Source organism: Physeter macrocephalus, chromosome 8 (genome assembly GCF_002837175.3).
Source record: "Physeter macrocephalus isolate SW-GA chromosome 8, ASM283717v5, whole genome shotgun sequence".
Lineage (NCBI taxonomy): Eukaryota > Metazoa > Chordata > Mammalia > Artiodactyla > Physeteridae > Physeter > Physeter macrocephalus.
Window position 1 is genome coordinate 65,859,038 of NC_041221.1, and position 24,938 is coordinate 65,883,975.

At 41.0% G+C, this 24,938-nt stretch overlaps 1 long non-coding RNA gene across 2 annotated transcripts in view; it reads right to left on the reverse strand.

Annotated features, from left to right (window-relative positions):
• The window catches only part of LOC129392329 (uncharacterized), a 197,202-nt gene that overhangs the window by 126,280 nt on the left and 45,984 nt on the right, over positions 1 to 24,938 (reverse strand). For both annotated transcript variants that reach the window (XR_008618061.1, XR_008618060.1), the window contains exon 3: positions 7,426 to 7,459. This is a non-coding gene — a long non-coding RNA (uncharacterized lncRNA). The remainder of the gene's footprint in view (positions 1 to 7,425; positions 7,460 to 24,938) is intronic.

Consider the following 24,938-nt stretch of genomic DNA (forward strand, 5'->3'; position numbering starts at 1 on the left):
GAAATTGAGTTATTTGTAGTGAGGTGGATGGACGTAGAGTCTGTCAAACAGAGTGAAGTAAGTCAGAAGGAGAAAAAGAAATACCGTATGCTAACACATATATATGGAATGTAAGAGAAAAAAAAGGTCATAAAGAACCTAGGGGCAAGATGGGAATAAAGACACAGACCTACTAGAGAATGGACTTGAGGATATGGGGAGGGGGAAAGGTAAGTTGTGACAAAGTGAGAGAGTGGCATGTACATATATACACTATCAAACGTAAAATAGATAGCTAGTGGGAAGCAGCCGCATAGCACAGGGAGATCAGCTTGGTGCTTTGTGACCACCTAAAGGGGTGGGATAGGGAGGGTGGGAGGGAGGGAGACGCAAGAGGGAAGAGATATGGGAACATATGTATATGTATAACTGATTCACTTTGTTGTGAATCAGAAACTAACACACCATTGTAAAACAGTTATACTCCAATAAAAATGTTCTAAAAAAATTTAAAAAATAAAAATAAAGGCTTTTTTAAGGTTTGATTTACCTAAGTTTTCATATTTTGTCAGCTTGGCAAGATGGAAAAGGGGAAGGGGATTTGCAGAAAGAAGAAAACCAAGAGAAGCTAAATGTGTGTGTTTGTGTGTGTGCGTGCACGCGTGCACGCGCACAGCTGAGGGGCACCTTTATAAGGATGGAGGAAGGACAGGACAAGCACATATTGAGGGGCTGGTTGGTGCCAGAAAGCACACTGTCCTGTAAGCACTATTGGGCCACCACAAGTAGTCCTGGGCTTTAGCGCCAGCTGGACAGCTACCCCTTTATGTAGACTTAGAACAGTTACTCTACTCACACCTCAGTTGCCTTGTCTAGAATGTAAGAAATGTATACTAGATGATTTTCCAATTCAAATATGAGCGTAGGTTGAATGAGAGAAAATTGGGGTGGTGGTGAAAATGCAGGATGAATGTTTGTGGAGAATTCTGAGAATAATCATTAACCAGAAACAAGCAAACAAACCAACAAATAAACAATGAAGCTGGAGGCTCCTTGCAGCCAACCAGCGTATGGAAACAGTACTCCCACATAGAATTCCCTCTGGAATATTTCCTTCTCGTGTAGCCTGAGCTCTCAAACACGGGGTTGCCCTCTGTTCCACTCTCTGGAACATCCAGTGGGGAGAGGTACCTGAGCAGTGAAGCAAAGATACAGCATGGCATGGTGGGCTAGTCTTGGTTGGGGCTTTAGAGGAGAAATTTCCAACCCCAAATGACAAACTAATGAAACTCTTAATAAGAACTTACTCATGCCAAGTTAGAGCAATGGTTAAAAGAAATACACACCCCTGGGGATAGTACTGCTACCCTTCCAAGGCTGGTGTAAGTCTGCTGCCTAAGTTAAGTGTTGGCTTTTCATGATTTTTGGAAAACACCTCTATCTTTCTATTTTCTCTCCACAGTTGCAATTACTCTAATCTTATAGCACACTAATAAGCAGCTGGACAGGGGGTTTAGAGCTATTACTGCTCTCTGACATTGTAAGAGCAGGTTAATGACTATTTACAAGGTTTCAATTATTTTTTATCTTAATACTTCTGAAAGTTCTCTCCAGATAATCATTGGAGAAGAAGGAGTTTCCACCCCACTTGGTTATTCCCATAAAATCAGCTGTATTATAAATGTAAAAGATTGTTACTTTGACTATAAACAAATTTTTATGAAGAATTCAAAGTGCTGTGTGTACTTTAAATTTAACATCTGCAATTTCACATATCCACCACTAGGGGATGCTGCTAAACGCTTAACCTAATTCTCAGAGTCAATCACACAATGCAGATTTCTAGGCTTCACAGAATGAGAATTTTTGGAGTATGAGATTGGGAAATCTGTCTCCTTAATTAGTTTCTTGAGTGAATTTGAGACCAGCTAAGTTAGACAACAGTAATTAAATTCTTTTTAACTAGTATAAGTTCGCTGAACAGTTTCCACAAAAGAAAATCTTAGTTTAGAAAACTAAATCATCCTAGGGGACTTCCCTGGTGGTGGGAGCCCGGGTTCAATCCCTGGCCAGGGAACTAGATCCCACATGCAGGCTGCAACTAAGAGTTCGCATACCCCAACTAAGGAGCCCATGTGCCACAACTAAGACCCGGTGCAACCAAATAAATAAATAAAATAAAATAAATAAATAAATAGGTTCTCACAAAATGTTTTTAAAAAAAGAAAAGTAATCCTTGATTCAAAAGGAGAGTATGAGTATCCATATAAAGTGTATCCACGCCAACCACTCTTCACCACCTCTACTGACCACTGTCATCCCTTGGTTAGGCCATTGCAAAAGCCTCCTAACCAGTTTCCTTGCTCTGATTTCCCTGAAATCAACTTTCCTCATAGCAGCTAGAGTGATCTTTTAAAAAAATAAGTTCTGCCATCTTACTTGCCTGCTCAGAGCCTTCTAATTACTACCCACCACCTTCAGAATAAGATCCAAGTTTCTATCCATGGTCTACAAGGCCGCATGTGTACAGGCCCAACTGTCCCTTCAATATCGCGTCCGATACCACTGGCCACGGCCCTTGCTTCAAGCAAAGCTCAGGGCCTTTGAGCTTGCCTTTCCCTCTGCTCTTCCCCCAGATCTTCATGGCTGGATGCTTCATTTCTTTTAGGTGTCTGCTCAAATGTCACCTCTTCAGGGAGGCCTTTTCTCACCAGTACTGCCAATGGTGGCTGGGGGCCCAGGTGGGCACTGTGCTATCAGAAGGAGACAGATTATTATAGGCCCTTTTGTAGTCATAAAGCAGGAGCATAGTACATGTGTGCTGAATGAATTAATGGAAAAATGCAAGCTCAATCTAGGTGTAAACTGGGAAAATATTAAAATATTAAATCTAGGTACAGGACTTCCCTGGTGGCACAGTGGTTGAGAGTTCGCCTGCTGATGCAGGGGACGCGGGTTCGTGCCCCGGTCCGGGAGGATCCCGCGTGCCGCGGAGAGGCTGGGCCTGTGGGCCATGGCCGCTGAGCCCGTGCGTCCGGAGCCTGTGCTCCGCGACGGGAGAGGCCACAACAGTGAGAGGCCCGCGTATCGCAAAAAAAAAAAAAAAAAAAAAAAAAATCTAGGTACAAACCGGGACCCTCTTTTTATTATTGCAGTTATTCAATGGCTTTTTCACTAAGCTTTCTATGTGCGTACACTCAATTTTAACACAACCAGACCTTGTCTTGTTTCTTAGGAGTGATTTTCAATAGGGTTTGGGGGAGAGACATACCCTTCGAAACGTACTTCAGAATTTTCAAGAACCAAAGGATATATAAAGTTTAAACTGAATACTCAATACATTTCAAATTAGTATTTTCATTATTTCATTAATAATATCTTTACTATTAAGATAAACTAAAGAAAACAGATTTCAACATCTGCTGGCACTGTCCATCTGACCTCAGAACCTTAACACAGTCTCTTCCCTCTAGTGGACGATGTTTGGTGTATGGCCCTCCAGATCCACTCTCCACCCTTGTCTGCCCCGCTTAGGATGCTGACCTTCATGGATTGCATCATATGGATTTTCTTCGTCTCTGCCTTATTTGGGGTTTTGGCCAATGGGAGTCATCAGTAGCAGATAAGAGGATGAGAGAAAAGAGAGAGTGGGTTATTCATTCCCTGGCTCCCTCTCTGTGTATATGTTTTTCTGGACCAAAGGGCTCAGAGGAGTCAGGCAGCCTTCTGCCGAACTACAGTTCTCTCTGGGTTCTAGTAGCTGGCCCCTCCCTTTTCCTCTTTAGGCCTGGGTGGTAATAGGTCCCTGCAGTTGCTAGCTCTAGGGAGTTTCCCTTACTCCTGTCCATACCTTTGTAGAGTCCCTTCATTAATCTTTCCTCAGTCACTCCATTTGCATGAGCAGTCTGTCTACCATCAGACTCAGACTAATGGTCTGGGAGGGTTTTGCTGTTATTGTTGTCTTTTTTTAGTAATAAACACACCTAAGTAGCCCAAGTGACTACATTTCAGCCTTTTTCTCTCATTGTCTCATTCCCCTCATTTCCTGAACTGTTCTCATCAACAACTTTAGTAATATTGACCTGTGCCTCTGCTAAAACCAACACCCCAGAAAGTCTTAGCATTCAGCAGCTCTAAACAGAAAGGGTCCTGGCTTTTATTTTCTCCCAGAATACTTATATTTTAAACATAGAGAGCTTTAAAAAAGAATCAGCTACTAAAGATTTTTTAAAATGACTCTCCCACAACACCTGTCACCCTATTTATTCTCAACACCCCATAGCGATACCGCTTTAGGCAAGACTGGTTGTGTGAGCATTTAACCAACAAATATCAGCAACTGGGAAGACCATAAATAGCAGCAGAGAGGACAAATAGGATGACTCAGTAAGGCTTCTGAGTCAGCCTGGCAGGGACTCCCATAATTAAGAATCCTTCTTAATTATGGGGCACTAGACCCATTGTCTCTGAAGCCACCTCTGAGTCTCATCTAACCAGTATCAAACCAGTATCAGGCATCCAGTTTCCTTTGAAGATGTGCTAGATGTCCTTCTGGCTACCATTAGAAATTAAAGTGCCTGGGCTGAGAGGCCTCCTGCAAGCTAACAGTCTATGTCCTCAGCAATTAACCCCTTTCTGAGATCGGCAGCTGTTCATGCTATTGGCTGGTTCTAGTCCTGGCTTTGGCACTCTCAATTTGTGGGAACTCAAATATGTCACTTCACTTCAATGAATTTATCTCCTCTATGACGAAGGTAATAAAAGTTATGGAGCTACAGAGTTGTCATGAAGATTAAAATCAATTTTGCCAACTATATGACACTGTGGAAAAAGCAAAACTATAGGGACAGGAAAAGATCAGTGGTTGACAGGAGGTCAGGGATGACCAGGTGGAAAACAGATATTTTTAGGGCAGTGAAAGTATTCTGTACGATATTGTAATGGGAACACATGACCTCATATATCTGTCAGAGCCCGTAGAACTGTACGACACAAAGAGTGAACCCTAACATAAACTATGGTCTTTGTTTAATAATAATGTACCAATATTGGTTCATCAATTATAATAGACAGACTAATGCAAGATGTTAATAATAGGAGAAACTATGCATGGGGAGGGGATGGTTATACGGTAACCCTTTGTACTTTCTGGGAAATTTTTCTGTAAACCGAAAACAGCTCTAAAACAATGAAGTCTTACCATATGATCTTGCTCTTAAGTGGAATCTAGAAAAAAACTCAAACTTACAGATACAGAGAACAGATTAATGGTTGTCAGAGGCGGGGAGTAGGGTGTGGACCAAGTGGATGAAGGGGGTCAAAGGTACAAACTTCCAGCTATAAAATAAGTAAGTCATGGAGATGGAATGTACAGCCTGATGACTGTAGTTAATGATACTATATTGTATATTTGAAAGTTGCTGTGAGAGTAGATCTTAAAAGTTCTCATCAGAAGCAAAAAGAGTGTAACTATGTATGGTGATAGATGTTAATAAGACTTATTATGGTGATCATTTTGCAAAATATACAAATATCAAATCATTATGTTGTACACCTGAAACTAATATAATCTTATATGTCAATAAAATAAATAAATAAATAATTAAAACTTTAAAAATCTTTTAATGAAATAAAGTCTTTTTGTAACCAATTGGGAAAAGACATTTAAAAGTAAGCCCTTTATGGGACTTTCCTGGTGGTCCAGTGGTAAAGAATCCGTCCTGTAATGCAGGAGACGCAGGTTCGATCCCTGGTAGGGGAACTAAGATCCGACATGCCGCGGGGCAACTAAGCCCACGCGCCACAACTAGAGAGCTCGCATGCCGCAAACTACAGAGCCCACGCGCCCTGGAGCCCGCGTGTCAAAACTAGAGAGAGAAAACCCACGCACCACAACTAGAGAGAATGCGTACTGCAGCGAAGAGCATACATACCACAATGAAAAGATCCCGCGTGCCGCAACTAAGACCCGACGCAGCCAAAAGTAAACGTAAATAAATAAATAAAAGAATGCTCAAAGCAACTTAAAAAAAAAAACTAAGTCCTTTAAAACTCTAAAGAGCTATATTAACATAAGGCATAACACCGAAGCAATCTTCAAGAACTTAATTTTGAAAGTGTGTTCAGATGCTTGCTGAGAGTCTGTTCGGCATCATAGGGCAGGGCCCCAAGTCACTTCTTAATCACCTGTCTCCATGCCTACAGAGCTGGTCAAGGTGCAGCGGAGGGTGAAACACCTATGAGCTGTTTGCCTTCACTGGCGACTGGAAACATTTCTACAAAATCCAAGCCATGGTTCATCGATTCTGCTCATATGCAGCTACTCCTGTGAGAATTCTCTGCATCAAACCCCTCTTTTATATTGCCCAGGAAATTTTAATATGAAATATCCTTCAGCATTTTTCCTTTTAATTTTCTGCCAGCCCACTCTCACTCTGCCCCATATTTAACAGTCATGTTTGATTAAGGCCACATTTTTCAGAAGTGAAAAGCTCTGAGAAGGTGTAGGTGGGGATTAAGTTCAATTAGGTTAGGAAGGAAAATCTTTCCTCCTTTTAAGCCAGAGAATGTCTAAAATAGACAAAGCTTCTTACAGTGTTTTGCTGTAGGGACTGGGGGGGCAGAAGGGCAGCTGTTGCTGGGGTCTTACAAACATTAGCTCTGATGCCCACAAAACCTTGTAAAGTGAGGGTTACAAACCGTAGAGGAGGAAGGCGCGTCAGCCCTCAGTCACAGAGCAACGATGGAACAAGGGTTCAAACTCAAGACAGAGGAAGCCACGCCAAGCGACTTGCTAGCTAATTTCAGCCACCTTATTCTTAGATAATAGTGGTCAATTCCATTACCTCTCCTGGATAATACATGCAGTCTCGACAAAAACCTTCAAAGCTTTGGACAAAGACCTTCAGTGTTCACCATGCTATGATTGTTGGAACTCTGTTCTAGGAGCTATTAATAGGTCTGCTGTGAAAAAAGAGGTTCCATGGTCGAATAACTGGGAAATGCTACACATGACAAACCCCTTTGCAAAGAGTGATAAAGCATATTCATATGGTAAAGGCTCTGGGCAGCCTGCAGCTAAGAAAAGTACTTATCTTAGTTTAACCCCATTTCCCAAATGTATTCCAGCATTGAGCACTTGTTAATATTTCCTTGAACACCAGCATGGGCGAAACTGGCTTTTTAAAAAAGTAACTAATGATGGAAGTTATAGGCACCCTGACATGATTCTGAAAGAGCCATTTTGGGAAAAGGATCTCACGTCAGTAGCTTTCCCACTTATCCGTATGTGAGGGTGGTGTACGCTCCACGTGGTGACAATGTCCTGTGGCCACGATCCCCCTACAACTTGATTTCAGTCCTGCTATTGCTATTAGATATTGAAAGTAGTCTCAGCCAAGGAGCGCTTATCCAGAGGTTCGCTCTAGATTCTGAGGTAATACTTACTATTGTCAATTGGAAGACAAGGAGAAACAGGTGTCTGAAGAGAGAATAAAACAGAGTCTGATGAGAGGGAATGGAGGAGAACAAGCTGTGAATTTGGCATCTCTTGCCTCCCTCCCACTCACTACCTGAATATGTAGACAGAGGCGTCTATGTATTTAGGGAACAGCATCCCTAATGAGTGGTACTTGAAATTTGAGCCACTTTGAATTCAAATAGGATACATCATGTTTGCACACAGAAGGAGGTAAAAGTAGACGAAAGGAAAGACTTCCTGACTACAGATAACTGTACATGGGGGTGGAAGCTTGGATCTTTGGAATCTAATAGCTGAGGTCACTTTTTAAAACCACTCCCAATTTCAGGGCACAGAATGTCTTAGTCATCCCAAAAGGTTTAGCTAAAGAATGTGACTAAAGCAAGAAAGCAGCCATTAGGTTTTTCAGAGGATGAGACTATGTCCTGCCTGGGGACATACATGCACGCATCTGCGCAGCGTGGGCCCTACAGCTGTCCACTCTCGGTGCGAGCCTCTGGGGAGTGGAGCCAGGAGGGAAGCCTGCTATGGGTCGAATGAGGTGCGGCTGCCCTGGAATGAGCCACTCCCTCAGGGAGTCTAAAAGAGGGTGAAGAATTTCTAAACCAACTAGAGACCAAACCCACCCAAGAATAGAAGTGGAGGGGACAAGGGCTTTCTGAGTTACTTCCATAGCAATCCAGATTAGAACGTTGTTTCTAAGGAGCCTTTGGTTTCCTTTGGGAGAGCTCTGGTTTCAAAGTGGCCTTTCTTGCACAAAGAGGCATTTTATAAAATTGGTTGAACGAGTGAATGTTAAGTTTGAATGCAGTGAAGAATATTAGGCAACGTCCCAGGCATGAGTTGCCACAGGAGGGAGAGACATCTCAGAAGCCAGAGGTGCCTCATGAGAACACTAGGTACTGAGGTGAGGACAGTGGCCACATAGGAAGGTCGTGTTGCACAGGGGCTATGAGCATGGGCTTTAAGCAAGATTGACTTGCATTAGAATCTCAACCTCACCGCTTACTACCTGTGTAGTCTTAGGCAAGTTAATGAACTTTGCTGAGTCTTAGTTTTCTTACTGTATAATGAAATTAAAACTCCCTAACTCACATGGGGATTAAATGCAATAATACATATAATATACTTAGCATTGTGCCTGACACATAGTAAGTGCTCAATATATTGTACTCATTTTAAGGGTCAAATTTCTCTCCAGGATTGGGCTAGGAGATTTGAGGAGAATAGATAAGCGGATAGGAGAAGAGATGAGGAGAGAGAGAAAGTTAAACTCTCCTATGACTTGATTAAATGTCCATGGAAAGAGACAATCTCAGCAGGGTTGCATCAGGTAAATTGAGTGGGTTCCCTGCCTATATTTGTGCCTGGGTGTTTATGGCCTCAGCAAGCATGTCATTAGGGACTTCCCTGGCAGTCCAGTGATTAAGAATCCGTGCTTCCACAGCAGGGAGTACGGGTTCAATCCCTGGTTGGGGAACTAAGATCGCGCATACCACTCAGTGCGGCTGGAAAAAAAAAAAAAGCATGACACTGAACTGATATGACCAGAAGGCTCTGGGGGAAATGGAAGAATGGGCTGTGTCTGAATTTGGGATGGGTGGTTTGCTTTGAAGGAATTGTTTGGGTTTTGGAGAGGAAGAGTGCCAAGCTGTGATTTTATTATGAAACTAGCATTTTAATTTCATTCTTTAATTTCCATTATAGTTTTAAATAAGCTCCGAAAGGTCTTCACTTTTTACACTATGTCCTTGGAAACAAGGTCAGAAAACAGAAAGTATTAAGCCAAGCCCCTCCCTCCACATGTCTATCACGCTGCTAGAAAGCCAGACTAGCAGTCCCTCTCCAAGCTTGGCTGTTCCTAATTACCCACTTCCCTTCGTCCCTGTGTGCCATTCAGACCCCCTACTTCAGCACTTTCAGTCTATAGGACAAAAAGCAAAAGCTCGAGGATATTTTTATAAAATACGATTATAAGATCAATGGGATGGTTTTGAATACATTTGCTTGCTAATGGGAATTTTTAAGAGAGGGAAATAAAAGAGAAATTAGTTCAAATTTCCCTGGACAGATGTTTTAAAGAAATCTGAGCTTTCCAAAATGCAACCAGAAATCTTTTCTATTCTGAGAAAGAAGCAAAATTGTTCTTAGTTAAATGTTTATTATCAGCAGTATATTAATTTTAGAGCAAATTTACACCACATTGAAGTTACATTTTCATGTACTATTAGTACATTTTATACATCATTAGGGTCCCTGGTATAATAGGCCCATTTTATAGAAACTAGAGAACAACTTTACTGTTTTTTTTATTGGTTTAGAAATTTACATTGTCATGTACTTTATTTAATAATATTTTGGGGTATTTGACCAAATATCCCTAGCCGAGGAATGCAATCTTTAATTACTACATTTTTCCCTTAGGAATAAACACTGCCACTGAGTATGTTATGATTCTGTTTCCAAAAATATGTGATGGCCAGAAGCTTGTTGGTCTCAGCCATGATGTCCCCACATGTTCAGGAGGGTCAAAACTAACTGCGTTACATCAGCTTTGTGTTGAAAATGTGCCACCAAAATCTGATACATGAGCAGGTTCCTAAGGCCAAAAAAAAAAAAGAAAGAAGAGTGTTTGCTTATGTATCTGTATAGAGTAGTGTCGGATTATAGATCAGGACAAACTAGGGGCCTGCCATATTGTTCAGAGGAAAATTGTGTGAAAAAATACTATTCTTGATAAATTAGGCCCCCAACATGATAACATATAGAAGAATTAGGGATCCTAGCATTATAAGAAATGGGGTGGAAAAGGCACAAAATAATGAGAAACCTCATTTAGTGTCAGAAGATTACCAGAGGACAATATTTGCTATCCTTGCTAGTTTAACCATACATGCTATTCTTCAATTCAGGATCATGGCATTTTTACATTCACTTTAGGGAGATCGCAGATCAAGAAACATTTACTTGTATATCCCCAAACGTTCAGATTTAGTAGGGAAAATCAAGTCTAAGCGTATATGATATACACTTAGATAATAGCTACCTGACTTCCTCCTTCAAGAAAATAAAGATTCCACAAAGACTGAGCTCTTGATGTGAGGACAACAGTGATTGTAAGCAGTTCTGTAATCTCTGAGGAAAAGGATTACTTCACTTTCTGAAGAGGAATTTATTTATTCAGCATGAATAACTATCTGCTGAATTTTAATTCTGTCCTTTCTCAAAAATAAGTTTGGGCTTTGCTTTTAAAAGCAAGCCCAGGAAATGACAGTCTGAGGGGGCCTGAAATAAGAAACCTTCTCAGACAGCTAGCAGGGACGTTCAATATTAATATTTGTTCTACAATTGATCTCATACACTTTGAGCCCTTGATCAGGGGTCTCTCTTAGGCTCTCTCTCAGCCCAAAATGCAGGAGGCCCCTCAAGTCTCAGCATGTGTTTGCCTCAAGCATGAAACTAACTCTCATCTTTTGACCAAAACAAAAGCCAAAGGTGAATTCTGAGGGATGACTCAGCATTGATTATGAGTTCCATGGAGAAACCCAGATGAACACAGGAAAAACAAATGGGTACAGCTGTGGGATGCTGACAAATTATTTTTTCTTTCTCATTTGTAAATTTTCTGTTATTGTCGTAATACATGCTTCATTCACAGGATGTATGACAATCCAGTAGGGTCACCACCTTTCCTGGGGACCTGTGTCTTAGTGCGGAGTTCCAGAGACCAGGCCGTTTATTGGAACTGCTACCAAAAGTGGTATCTTTTAAAAGTTGAGTTTTCCTAGAGATTTGTCTTCACTTCCATGATTTTCTTTTTTTTTTTTTAATTTTTAACATTTTTATTTATTTATTTATTTATCTATTTATTGCTGCATTGTGTCTTCTTTGCTGCGCACAGGCTTTCTCTGGTTGCGGCAAGCGAGGACTAGTCTTCATTGTGGTGCGCGGGCTTCTCATCGCGGTGGCTTCTCTTGTTGCAGAGCACGGGCTCTAGGCGGGTGGGCTTCAGTAGTTGTGGCACACAGGCTCAGTAGTTGTAGCCTGCGGGCACTAGAGCACAGGCTCAGTAGTTGTAGCGCACGAGCTTAGTTGCTCCGCGACATGTGGGATCTTCCTGGACGAGGGCTCGAACCCATGTTCCCTGCATTGGCAGGTGGATTCTTAACCATAGCACCACCAGGGAAGCCCTTCGATGATTTTCTTACATAATACATTCTCCTTTGGTAATCTCATCCATTCCACCTGTGCAATCTTATCCACAGTATCACTTATTAACTGTATTCAGTCAACACTTAAATTGCCAGATCCCACGAGCACCAATGCTATCTATCTAACCCCCTGATGGACATCTCCATTGCTTGTGTTATAGGCCACTCTCAGCAATGACTTCATCATCTCCCAAGGAACAGCACCTCCATCCAGCAAAGCACCTAAACCAGACACCTGAATATCATCTTTGATTTTCTCTCCCTCACGTCCAATCCATGACCCAGTCCCATCAATTCCACCCTCAATTTCTCTTGATCTAGTGCATTACTCTCCATCTCTATTGCCACCATCTTTGTCAAGGAAGGCACCATCAGTTCAAATCTGCATTAGGTCACAGGCTTCCTAATTGGACTTCCAAACATATTTTTTTTTTTTTTTTTTTTTTTTTTTTTTGCGGTACGCGGGCCTCTCACTGTTGTGGCCTCTCCCTCTGCGGAGCACAGGCTCCGGACGCGCAGGCTCAGCTGCCATGGCTCACGTGCCCAGCCGCTCCGCGGCATGTGGGATCCTCCCAGACCGGGGCGCGAACCCGGTTCCCCTGCATCGGCAGGCGGACGCACAACCACTGCGCCACCAGGGAAGCCCCCAAGCATATTTTAAAACTCAAATCTGATTTTTTTTCCCTTAACTTACTGCTCAAAATCTACTCCCCACTGCCCTCAGTCAACAGCCAAACTCTTGTGTGGCGTAAGAGGCATTGGTTATCCAGCCCCAATTTATTGCCACCTCATTCCTTGTACTCTGTAACCTAGCCGTTCAAGTTACTTGAAATTCTATGTTCTCTCTTGCCACCACAGCTTTCTGCCATGTTTTTGCCTCAGTCTAGAATGCCTGCCTCCTCTATTCCCTAAATCCAAGTCCCTGAATTTGGTTAAATCTGTGTACTTTCGGGTCTCAATTTAGATGTCACCTCTTTGGAGGAAACCTCTTTCCCCTCCACACTGATTAGGTGACCCACAGTTTTACATGGTGCTCACATCAGAGCACTTAAAGCCACTGTGTTTCAACTGCCCATTTACCTCTCCCCCTACCCCACCATTAGATTATAAACTCCTTGAAGACAATGATTTAGTCTCATTCACAATTATAACCTAGCACCTAGCTCAATGCCTGATACATGGTGAATGTTCAATTATTGAATAAAAAATTTATTTCTCTCATAATTTTTCTTAGGTTTTGTCAGTTATGATTGAAAGTTAAAAGACAACATGAAGGAACAAGTAGCAAATAAATAAAAAGCTTAGATGTATGAGACTTGCCTGCATCCATATCATAAAGTCATATTTTCTACAAAGATAATCATTTTTCCTATCATATGTGAGGGAAATAAATATACAAATGCTTGATAGTGTTAGAATAGGAGAACCTCGACTTTCAGGTAGACAACACCTGAAGAAGTTTGATATCATCTACTTTAAAGTACATCACATTCCTGGGCTTCTCGGACACTCAGGATTCTTCTTCATTAGTTACTCTCTCATTGCAAGTGCCAGAAACCCAGCTCAATTAACTTAAACCAAAGTGGGGGGAGAAGAGGAGGAGATTAGTTCATGGAGTCCAAGGAAGGATTGAATAAATGACCAACACACAGAAAGGAAAGCTATGCAGTTAAGCCTCAGAGGGGATTTTTGAATCCCATTCAACATATTTGAATGTTTAAGCATTTTTTATTACAGTCAGGGCTATCTAATAATACCTATACTTTTATGATTTTCATTTCCATTTGACCTGACAGTCCTGTGAAGTAGGTAAAGCAGATATTATCTTTTATAGAAATTAATTTGGAAACGTGTATTTTTAAAGCTGTAGAGTATCTGGTGACCAGCCCTCTCATTTTCGGATGAGGAAATAAAGCTTCCGAGCATTGAAGGCTCTTGTATTCTCTGTCAGCTAGTACATGACAGAACTGGAGTTAACACTCACATTTTCTGATTCCAGGTCTTGTGCTCTTTCTACCGTACTAAGTTGCCTCTTCTAACAACTACGCAGCCTAACAAGATATGATTTCAGATAGGCATGTGTAGACAAACAAAGCAGGAATGTAAGGTTGCATATGAGGAGGTCTAAAATGACCAAATCAATTGAAATGATGTAATAAAAAGTGAATTTTTTGGAATGGGGATTGATGAGAAATAATAGGGTTTCTCAGCCTTAGACACATCAGCTGAGCTCTGGAGACCAAGGCCTGTGGGAACAGGGGAGATACGTGGTTACCACTTGACGGCAGGTAGGACTGTGGTCAGCATAGGCAGAGGTCAATGCATGGCCAACTTGACGAAAACCTGAGTCACAAATCTGGCCTAAACGGAATCAAGAAACAGACCAATGCCCAAGGTAGGCACCATTAGGAAGACCTAAAAAAAACTAGAAATAAGACGTGCTACGTGATTTCTTCAAAAAAAAAATCAGGAGGAAAAGGTGAAAAGTTAAAAGGATGCTGGTGATGGCTGTACAATAATGTGAATGTACTTAATGTCACTGAACTGTACACTTAAAAATGGTTAAAATTGCAAATTGTATTGTATGTATATTTTACCACAGTTTTTGAAAAATCATGAGGTAACTCAGGTTGACTTAGTTCTCTCTACCGCAGAGGCAGATCCTTCTGGGTCAAAAAGAGTCCAAATCTGTTAAAGCAGTGGTTGGGATGAAAGAGGGGAAATATACCCTCCTAAGGGGACATTTTGTAATTTTGTGGATGTTTTTAAGTCACACAATGAATAGGGTATAACTGGCCAGGGTCCTGGGATTAGCGATATCCAACAATCTGTGAGTCAGTCATGCAAACAAAGAGCTGTCCATATCAGCGATGAGCTTTGAATGTCCTTCCTAGGTGAAAAACCTGTTTACAAAGATCTGAGCCTAAAACATAACTTTATTTTACACATAAAACACAGAATATTTTTGAATAGTTTCAAATGCACTGTATTTTCTAGGAATGTAACTACCACATAAATGCAAGGAAGATTGGATATTGTCTCACTCATAACTTCACTCAGAGTTATTTATCATTTAAAAAAATCACTTCACCAATGATGATGCCACGTGTGGTATTTGAATCATTAATACAACATTTCAGTATCAGTCTGCATTTGTAGCTGTCACAGTCACAGTGATTCTATAAGCGCCAGCATCTGGCTACAGTGCATGTTTCTTTATTATAAATTACATTCTTTGATTTCTCCTTTATGTTATACTTAGGCCACCATCCTGTAAAATTATGTGTGGGATTAGCTTATATTATCTATTCATTTTATTATAGAGTAAAAGATATTTGCAATAGAAAATGGGTGCTGAGACTGGTGAGATGTATCTACATCTGGCCAAGATGTCTTGGCATTCAAAAGCATGAGTGATTTTCCAAACACTTTGGGGGAACCTGCTGTCTGAACAGAGACTACCACTTTATCATTGGCCTCCCATATCCCTTTTGTGCTGGATCAAGAATCTAGCCTTGCTCAGACAAGCCAGAAATATCTCTTCCAGTAGTGTGCAACATCTTCATTGGGGAAGAGGAATTTCGGGTATTTGACTACTAGAGGCCTGACGAGGGTACCTAGCACAGAGTGTAGTTAGTAAGAATTCTCAGGAAGAGGACAATGATCAGCCAAAAAGAGTATACAATATGTTGTCTGGCCCCAAGGATTGCTTCTAAATTAAGCAAAAACGTTAAAAGATGTATGCAAAAGATTCATTGTACACTATCGAAAGGAAGTTGAACTTAACTACGTTCGCAATTATTCACAAGGTTGATCAGCTCCTAGATCATTTTGAAGAGTTGATCACATTTTTTATGCTCCTTGGGGAAACATTGAGAAAATCATTAAAGCAAAGGATTCTCATTGGGAAACATGGTCTCTGTCCTCACTGAAAACAGAGGGTGATTCAACTCACAGATAGTTTCCACACTTCCTTTTTAATGGCCATACCAATTTCCTTTATAATTATTTTCCTCTGATACATATTTACATCAGTTTATTTTCCTTCATGACATTTAATTCACTTGAGAATTAAAGAGGACATTATATATTTCTTTCAGAGCACTTTAAAAACAACTCTTCTTTGTACAACCATTTTATAAAAGCAAAGCATGCCCAAACTTGAACGTGTATACACCAAAATGTTACAAGTCATTCTCAGATTGTATTTGGGTAACAGCAATAATTTTTTGTGCGTGTCTGTCTGTATTTTCTAAATTTTCTGCATATATATCTCTTTTGCAATAAAAAAATAAGCCTTATCAAAATAAATAAATACATTTAACTTTTGTTGACAACCAATATTTTCTCTGGGGCTCTCGTATTTTTTTCTAAGGCAACAATAAACTAAGCAACTAGAATAGGAAGGTAAAAAAAGCTAAGCTCATTTTCTTTAATAGTTATTCTTGGCCATCATTATCCAAGCTCATCACTCCCAAATTCCAAACTATTCTCCAGGATCCCTTTCTCATGAATGGTATCACCCAGCTAGCTGCTCAAGTGAGAATTTTTTTCCTTTACCGCCAGATCCACATGCCCACTTCTGTCTAATGGTTTCTCCCTAATAGCTCCCAATCTAACCCTCTCCTGCCCCATTCCTATCATCTTCTGGCCCCACGACTGCAGCAAGCCTTCTAATTCCCCTCCCCACCTCCAGTCTTGTCCTGACCCAGACTTGCCCACATTGCTGTCCTAGTGAGCTTTTTAAAATTCTGGGCTGGTCGTAGCATTCCCTGCTTATACTCCTTCCTATGCTTCCACAACCTTCAGGTAAAGGGATAAACAAAGCCCTTCAGATTTGGTGCTTACTTATCCTTCCAGCCCCATCTCTCACCACTCTTCTATTAAGAATCTTCCTACCATAATGAGCTATTACTATCCTTCCAACATGCAATGCTCTCTCACACCCCTCTTCCTTTGGGCACCTGGATTCTTCTGCTTGGTCCACCCTTCCCAGTCCCCTCACTGACTTACTCTTCAGTCCTTCAAAATGCATGACCATCCTTTACTACCCTGTGAAGCACCTTCTGGCCACAAGCTCTATGCAGGGGAGCTAAACCACAAGTTCATCTTTTGTAATAGAAATCACAGACTCTAGAGTGAAACAAGCCTGGTTCTGTTCTGCCACTGCCTGTCAAGACTGTGATTTGGGCAAGGTATTTTAAACACCAAGGCTTAGCTTCCTCATTAATAAATGAGGATAAAATTACAATCTTGTAAGGCTGTTCTGAGATCAAATGTGACAGTGTATATAAAGGGCAAATAAGCTCATCCCACGTTTTATCTGAGTTTCTTTATATTCTGCTGTGTGTATTTCATAAGCGAATCATCTTACTTCCTTTTTTAGGATGCAGCAGGATGGATATAAATAAATGGATACACAATTGTAAAACTCCTGCTCACCCTTCAGAACTCAGATTGTGTTACCTCCTCCAGGAAGTCTTCCTTAACCACCTTCACCCTCTCTGCCTGAGTCTCATTTAGATGATCTCCTGTATACTCACGTATCATCTCTGCACAACTCTATAATCACAGGGCAAAACAATGACTTGCTGTCTTGGCTACCTTTTCCATTCTCTTTCCTTAAGGGAAAAGATAGCGTCTTACTTTACTTGGTATCAGCAGATCCAGAGCAGTGCCTGACACATACCAAGCTCTCAACAAATGCTTGTTGAAGAAATGAATAAATGGCTAGTCACAACTCATGCCTCTTACAACCCAATTAATTCCCTTTAGACACTTCCATAGGTAATATCCTGGGACAGTTCTGAAATTTTTGAAAATCTTTGAAGGGTCTCCAGCCCTCCTACCAGGGGAAGATGTGTTTCACATTGACACCTATGCTCTTTTCATGCCATTCACCCAAAGAAGGCCTACTTCTCCTTGCCACTGTGGCTGTGATTTTGGTGTCACTGAAAACCTTTCCCCTTCCATAAATCCTTTTTCAAATTCTTCCAGTTCATTGTGATCTTTCATCCTTCGAATTCCTTTAACATCTAGCGTCTATAACCATTAATCCAACAATCAACATGTACTGCTAAGCACCTCTTTTATATTGCTGAACTCAACTGTTATTTTCCTTCAGTATTATAGTTTAACTTTCTTAAGTTTATTTCTTGTTCTGCCAACAAGGAGAGTATATTCCTTGAAGTAGCTGCCAAATCTTGCTCATTGTGGCTTTTCCTGCAGTGTTTTGCATGTGTGTGCTCACAGATGTTTTTTAATCGATGTGAAGACAGGAGACTCCATTTAAGGAGCTATAGTCTCTGTTTGCCAGTTCCCACTTACCCCCAACTCCCTGACTCCCTCAATCCATCCTCTGCCTTTTTCTGCCCTTTCTCTGAGGGAAGCTAACACCTTCCAACTTTCTCACCAGGGCTCCTTTGCCTTTTGGCTTCCATTTGTTTTCAGCCAATAGAAGGCACAGTCAGGAGACCAATGATAGGAGGACAGGGTGGTAAGGAATTTCTTTGCTTTCTTGGCCAGTTCTATAGTGTTTGTGTCCTTCTAAGACCATGGCTTCTCTAGGGCTGACCCTCTTCTAAGGCTCTACCTCTCACATGGGCTCCCATAACATCATTTCCACCCTTTGTTTCAGGCCTGATACCTTAACATCCTTTCTTGATTCCCTTAACTTTGACCACACTTCAGTAAATAATCCCTTCATTGAGATCTCTTCAAACTCCTAGTGTTTTGTTTCTTGCATAGGAGATTTCGGTATAGTTGGGGTAAGACTGTGGTAACCTTGTAAGTTATCATCCAAACCAGGACACTTTTGAGAGTGAAAGGGGCACTATTAATAATTATACCATGGCAACAGGTATAAATCAGAGCTGCCTCAGGCCACCTGGAATGAATGGAGATCCTAGGTAAATCAGACATGTAAAAAGAGAACTGTTATAATGAAGAGATAAAACATTTCTAAAAGAGATATTATTACAGGATAGCATAAGATAAGTGCCAAAGGGTGGAACAGACTTTCAGTGCTACAGCCATTCCAAGAAAAGAGAGATCATTTCTCCAGGGGAAGACATCTGAGCTCAGTGTGGTGCTCAGCACTCCTTCTCCAGCTAAATGAAGTCACGCAGTCCATGTGTGCTTGGCCAGTTTTGTAGGTTTTCTCCAAGAAATTTCATTCCCAGTTTAGACCCACCTCCTTCCCCCACACATACCCAGCATAACTCTCACCATTTCTTTTTGTTGCTCAGCTCTGGGTTTTTAGGGAAAGCAGATAATTTAAATTTTAGTCAATTATTCCTTTTTTAAAAACATCAAATGCTTTCCTGATTCAGCTATAAATCACACATGCTATTTTTGATTCTTTAAAAATCATCTTTTAGCTTCATTTTGCAAAGATATCTGAGAAGTGATTTGTAAGCTTTACTTGCAAACTCAAGCATTCTTACTAAAAATAACATAAAGCCTAATAAGTAACCAAGGAATGTTTTTAATGTCTGTGTGTATATTTTGCCTCTCTAAACAAAGGATTGGACAATTAACAAATACTCTAAAGCCTTATCACCCTCAGCAAAGGGCATCCACACTCATTGTTCCCCCAATTCTAGCTGATTCAAAGCCACTTGGCAAGGAAGTGTTTCTAATCCTCATGTTGCTAGTAGAAGCAAGTTGCTATGAGCCCCAGTGTGTGACTTCAGGCTCGCCAAATCACTGCTTTGTTAGGCATTTCATACTAATGAGAATAGTTCATAAAAACACTCATACCCCTACCCAGGAGCAGACAGGACCATGCAGGTTAGTAGCAAGAGTTTCTTTTCTCCTACTTCCCAACCAGCACAGGCTGGTTGGAATTAGACTGGTGAAAAATGGGGCTTGGAGAGATCCCTCCTGAGAGATTCAGAAAGGGTCCTACAAGACCAAGACAAACAGGAGAGGAAAGCAGTAACTGGAGATAAAGAACAGGCGCAGACTTTTGAAGGAAATGGTATATATCGATGCAGATGGGTGGGAGTAAAAAGGGAAAGTCACTGAAGAGATGTAAGAGATAGAATAGTCACATGGCAGCTTCTCATTCCACGCTGGTAAGCCATTAAGATCTGAAGGGAGCAGTGCCCAGAGAGCAATTTTAGCAGGATACAAGGTTCAGGCATGAGACAAGAAAATGCTGCAGTGTGCCTTCGATAGCAGAAAACTTAGAACTGACCTAAGTGGTTTTACAGATTTGTTCCATTTCAGGTCCCATTCAAATTCTTCTAAAGCACTGTCAGCCTTCTTCTCACCTTATCACGGAAGATCTCCAGCTGCTGTGCTGATGGATAGAGAACTTCTCTCTCTCCTGGTACCCAGTACATGTCATATTCTGTAGGAGGAAACTCCCTGATAAGAATATTCTGGGTCCATATGGGGTGTAACATTCTATCAGCCTGTGAATTTTAAAAACCACCCTAAGGCCCCAAATTAATCCTTCAATTATGGGCCATTGCCTGCTGTGCTTTGCATGCATTATGTGAAATGGATTATAACTAATTTTTCAAAGTCAGCAGATTGTTATTTACCCATATGTTGACAATCAGTTTGAAGAGGCAGAAACTGTGTGTCAGCTACTCCATGAAAAACACTACACCTACTCAAAAGTTCTCATTAGTAACATGTAGATTATTAGTCAATGTAGATCATTAGCCAATGTAGACTGGCTTTTCCTTTCAAAACTATATTAAAATAACTTTATATTGCATTTAAAATTACCTATAATAATAGTTTTAAAAAATTATCTATATAAATAATTTTATAACACATATTATATAGCTATAGAAATCTATATTAAAAATGTACAGGGCTTCCCTGGTGGCGCAGTGGTTGCGCGTCCGCCTGCCGATGCAGGCGAACCGGGTTTGCGCCCCGGTCTGGGAGGATCCCACGTGCCGCGGAGCGGCTGGGCCCGTGAGCCATGGCCGCTGAGCCTGCGCCTCCGGAGCCTGTGCTCCGCAACGGGAGAGGCCACAAGAGTGAGAGGCCCGCATACCACAAAAAAAAAAAAAAAAAAAAAAAAATGTACAATAAGGACTTCCCTGGGGGATGCAACTTAACTTCCCTGGTTAAGAATCTGCCTGCCAGTGCAGGGGACACAGGTTTGATCCCTGGTCCGGGAAGATCCCACATGTCGCGGAGCAACTAAGCTTGCGAGCCACAATTACTGAGCCTGTGTGCCACAACTACTGAAGCCCACGTGCCTAGAGCCCATGCTCTGCAACAAGAGTAGCCACCGCAATGAAAAGCCCATGCACCACAACGGAGAGCATAGCCCCTGCTCTCCACAACTAGAGAAAGCCTGCATGCAGCAATGAAGACCCAATGCAACCAAAAAATATATATATACATATACAATAAATAATAAGGTATATAAGGTATACATTATTATATATAAATGTCATAATATCTAGAAATAATTTATATTATATAATATGTAAATATAATAAAGCATATACTATAAAATTATCTGAAAATAATTTTATATTACATATAATTTATGTATCAATAATTTTGTTATAGATAATTTTTAAAGTAAAAGCCAATGTAAATTTTGCTAATCTGTGTGTGTGTGATACATAGTATTGATAAAAACCTTTTCTAAAATGTTCCAAGGGTTGACATGGTAAAATGTCAATATGTGCATGTGCATTTTACAAATCTACCATTACAATGGTTCATTGAAAAGTAAGGGGCTTCCCTGGTGGCGCAGTGGTTGCGAGTGCGCCTGCAGATGCAGCGGACACGGGTTCGTGCCCCGGTCCAGGAAGATCCCACATGCCGCAGAGCGGCTGGGCCCAGGAGCCATGGCTGCTGAGCCTGTGCGTCCAGAGCCTGTGCTCAGCAACGGGAGAGGCCAGACAGTGAGAGGCCCGCGTACCACAAAAAAAAAAAAAAAAAAAAAGAAAGAAAAGAAAAGTAAGTACATTTTTAAACAACTTCATTTCCATTCATCTCACAAACACATTATGAAGCCTACTATGTGATAGGCACTATGCTATATATATCCTGATATAAACTCTTATAAAGTATAACCCCTGTTCTCAAAGAGTTTTGTAGACCAGTTTGAATGAACAAATCCCTTCACAATATGATAAATGCCTTGCTAGATATGTGCTCAGGTGCGAGGGGAGAAGGGTCTGGGAAGATCTTTCCCAAAGTGGTCTCAGCAGGAGCTGAGTTTTGAAGGCTGGGGAAGAGCCAGTTGGAGAGAGGATTAGGGGGAACAGAAAGCGTATTCCTGTAGAGGACAGAAGGAACCGCATCTTGCTAAGGCGCCAGAATGTGGCTCTGACTGATGTGTTTATCCCCAGGCTCAGGGTAGACCCTGAAAAATGACTGACAATGAGACTAGATAGATAAGGCCCATATCATTAAGGACCTTGTGTGTTAAGCTGGCAGCCATGAGATTTTCAGCAGTGACATAGTTTGATCAGATGGTAGAGAAAAAAAGGATGGGTTTAAGGAGAAGGGCTATAGGACTATCTATATTGGAGACTTTAAGTCACCCATGGAAGAGAGGATAAAAGACAGTGGAAAGAAAGAGGTGAAATGACTCAAGTTGATTAGAAGGGAGAATCTAAGGTCTCAGGACTGCTTGGATATGGAGAGTTTCTGGGAGGAAGTCTAGGTTGTTTCCCATATTTCAAGCTAAAATCACAGGGTGAGTAGTGGTACTATTCATGGATACAGGACTATTGGAGGATGAATATGTTGCCATTGTTCATTATTTACATTTTGGGATGTTTTGAAAGGAAGGATGTGGAGATAAAACATTCCATTCAGGGTATTTTTGTTTGGGGAAATTATATGGCTCTGGAGCTCAGCAACAAGGCCTGAATCATAAACTCGAAAATGGACATAACCAGCATCTAAGCAGATGTTGAAGTCATGCGATAAGTGTTCTGGGAAAAGTGACTAGTAGAGCAAAGGCCAAGAACAGAATCTTGGGGTACAGCATCATAAAGCAGGCAGCAAGCACCAATTATGATGGAACAGTCAGAAGTATGTTTTTTTCTTTTAAATGAAGGGGAAAAGGTTTAAGGAGAGAGGGGCTTAGAGAGTCAGACGCTACAATGAGGTCAAGAAAGGTTGTTTTTTTTTTAAAGATACTGTTTTAGCAATGCATTTCAGTATGTTGAGAAAAATTAAATTTCTGGTGTATAATTAATTGATAAATTTTTATGTGTCAATTTAATAATGAAAGTCATCAATGGACTTTTAACTCAACATATAGTCTACTCCCAAACAATGGCTGAAAGATCATCCCCCCAGAAGTAGAACTGTTTTAAGGTGATTCACTTTACATGGTGTCACAGGCTGAGTTCTCTACAAGCAGATGCTGAGAAATGCAGAGATGGAATCTGGGATGTAATATGTTTATGAGAGATCAGCACTGACAGGAAGGGGAAGGAGGAAGGTTGAGCACAGGGAGAGCTCTAGAGGGAGACTTGCCCCTCAGAGTCTCCCATACCAGGCTGAGTGCTGGGCCTTTGTACTCCTCTTCACTCAGTCCCTGGAATGGCATGGCATCATGAGGTTGTCTCTACAGCTGAGGCAGATCCTGAAGGAGCAAACGGCTGGAGTGCCCTCCCACAGCTGGGCAACAAGCCCTTCCCTGAAGGAAATCTGGGCACATTTGTTCCAACCTCACATAGCTTGCAGCATCTTTGGCCAAACATGTGAAGCAGAGCCTCATCCGGCTATGATTACGGGTATTTGAAGTAGCCAACTATTAGCTCTTTGTCTCTTATTGGCATTATAAAGCCATTTCTCTGTCATTACTAATATGAAACAATTTTTGACAGTAAAAGACATTAAATTATGGTCCTATTACATTGTTATGTGGGTATAAAAGTCTGGACTGGATAAGAATGTCATAATTACATTTATTTTTGAAATTAAGTACTGGATATATTTTATATTGAAGAAAATAAATTGAAGTATAAGACAATAAGGCAGTTAACCTGTTCCAATAATATTTAAAATAAAGTTGAGAGGAAAATCATTTAATAAACACTTTTCCAAAAATGCTCTGTAATTGGACAGCCCTGAGAAAATAGAATGAGGCAATCATGTCTGGTTATATATTGCATTTATACCATTTGACATCTCCCCCTTTGCAAAATAAATTTCCTCCGTACCAGCTGTAATTAGGCGCTGAGATAAAGCTGCCTTAATATTCTGCATATTTGATCAGAGCTGCCAGCAGCTGTCAGATCACTGGCTCTGTTCTCATGTACAATGAAAACATCAAAGACATCTGTGGTTTGCCCTAAAATTAGTGCCAGAATTGGCCTCTCTCCTTTATTGTGTAACCAGATTGACTGTTTGCATAACTAACAAGGGAACCTCCAGACATTGCTTCTGGGTCTGTGAAGGAAAACAACCAAAGGAAGACTCTGGAAAAGTGGCCAATATGTCCTTGTGCCCAGTGTAAGACTACAGTGTCTGGCGTTTAGAGTCACACAAACCTCGGGTTCAGACCTCAGTACTTCCTACTTACTTGTGACTTTAGTCAAGTTATATAAACTCTCTCAGCCATAATGTCTTCCCTGGTAAAATGGGAATGATAATAGAACCTACTTCATAGGATTGTTTTGAAGAACAATGAAGATAACTTATGTAAAGCACTTAGCATATGCCCAGGGCTTAGTGAGCACTCACTGACATTAGCCATCTTCATTCCTTCATCTAGTGCCTTTTCAAGAAATAATAACTGCAGTGGCTTTGAAACATTCATTTATACTGATAAGACAAAAGTACGAAAAGAGCTCTCCGTTAAGTTTAAAATCATGAATACATAACACACACACTCACAGTTGTCTTCAGAATTCCTAAAAGTTATGGAAACCTCTTGAAGCTTTCCCTAGCAAACAATGGAAGTCCTTTTCACTCCTGTTTACAATTTTGTGACAGAGTCTAAACAAGACCTTTCATTTCCTTCTTAGAACCATGCACTTTCTATCAAGACACTGCCATCAGGTAATTTGTGGGGTCTTTTCTTAGGAAAGTATCAGATAGTTGGCTTTTAACTGCAAGTAACAGAAAGCTTGACTCAACTGCCTTAAACAATGAACATTTATTATCTCACATACGACAGGCAGCCCCAGGGCTGCTCCATTCAATTGCTCAGTGTTCCATCAAGGATTCAGGTACTTCCCAGCTCTGTGCTCTGCCATTCTCTCATGTTGACTTTGTCTTCAGGCTAGTTGCCTCATGGTTGCAAGATGGCTGCCATATAT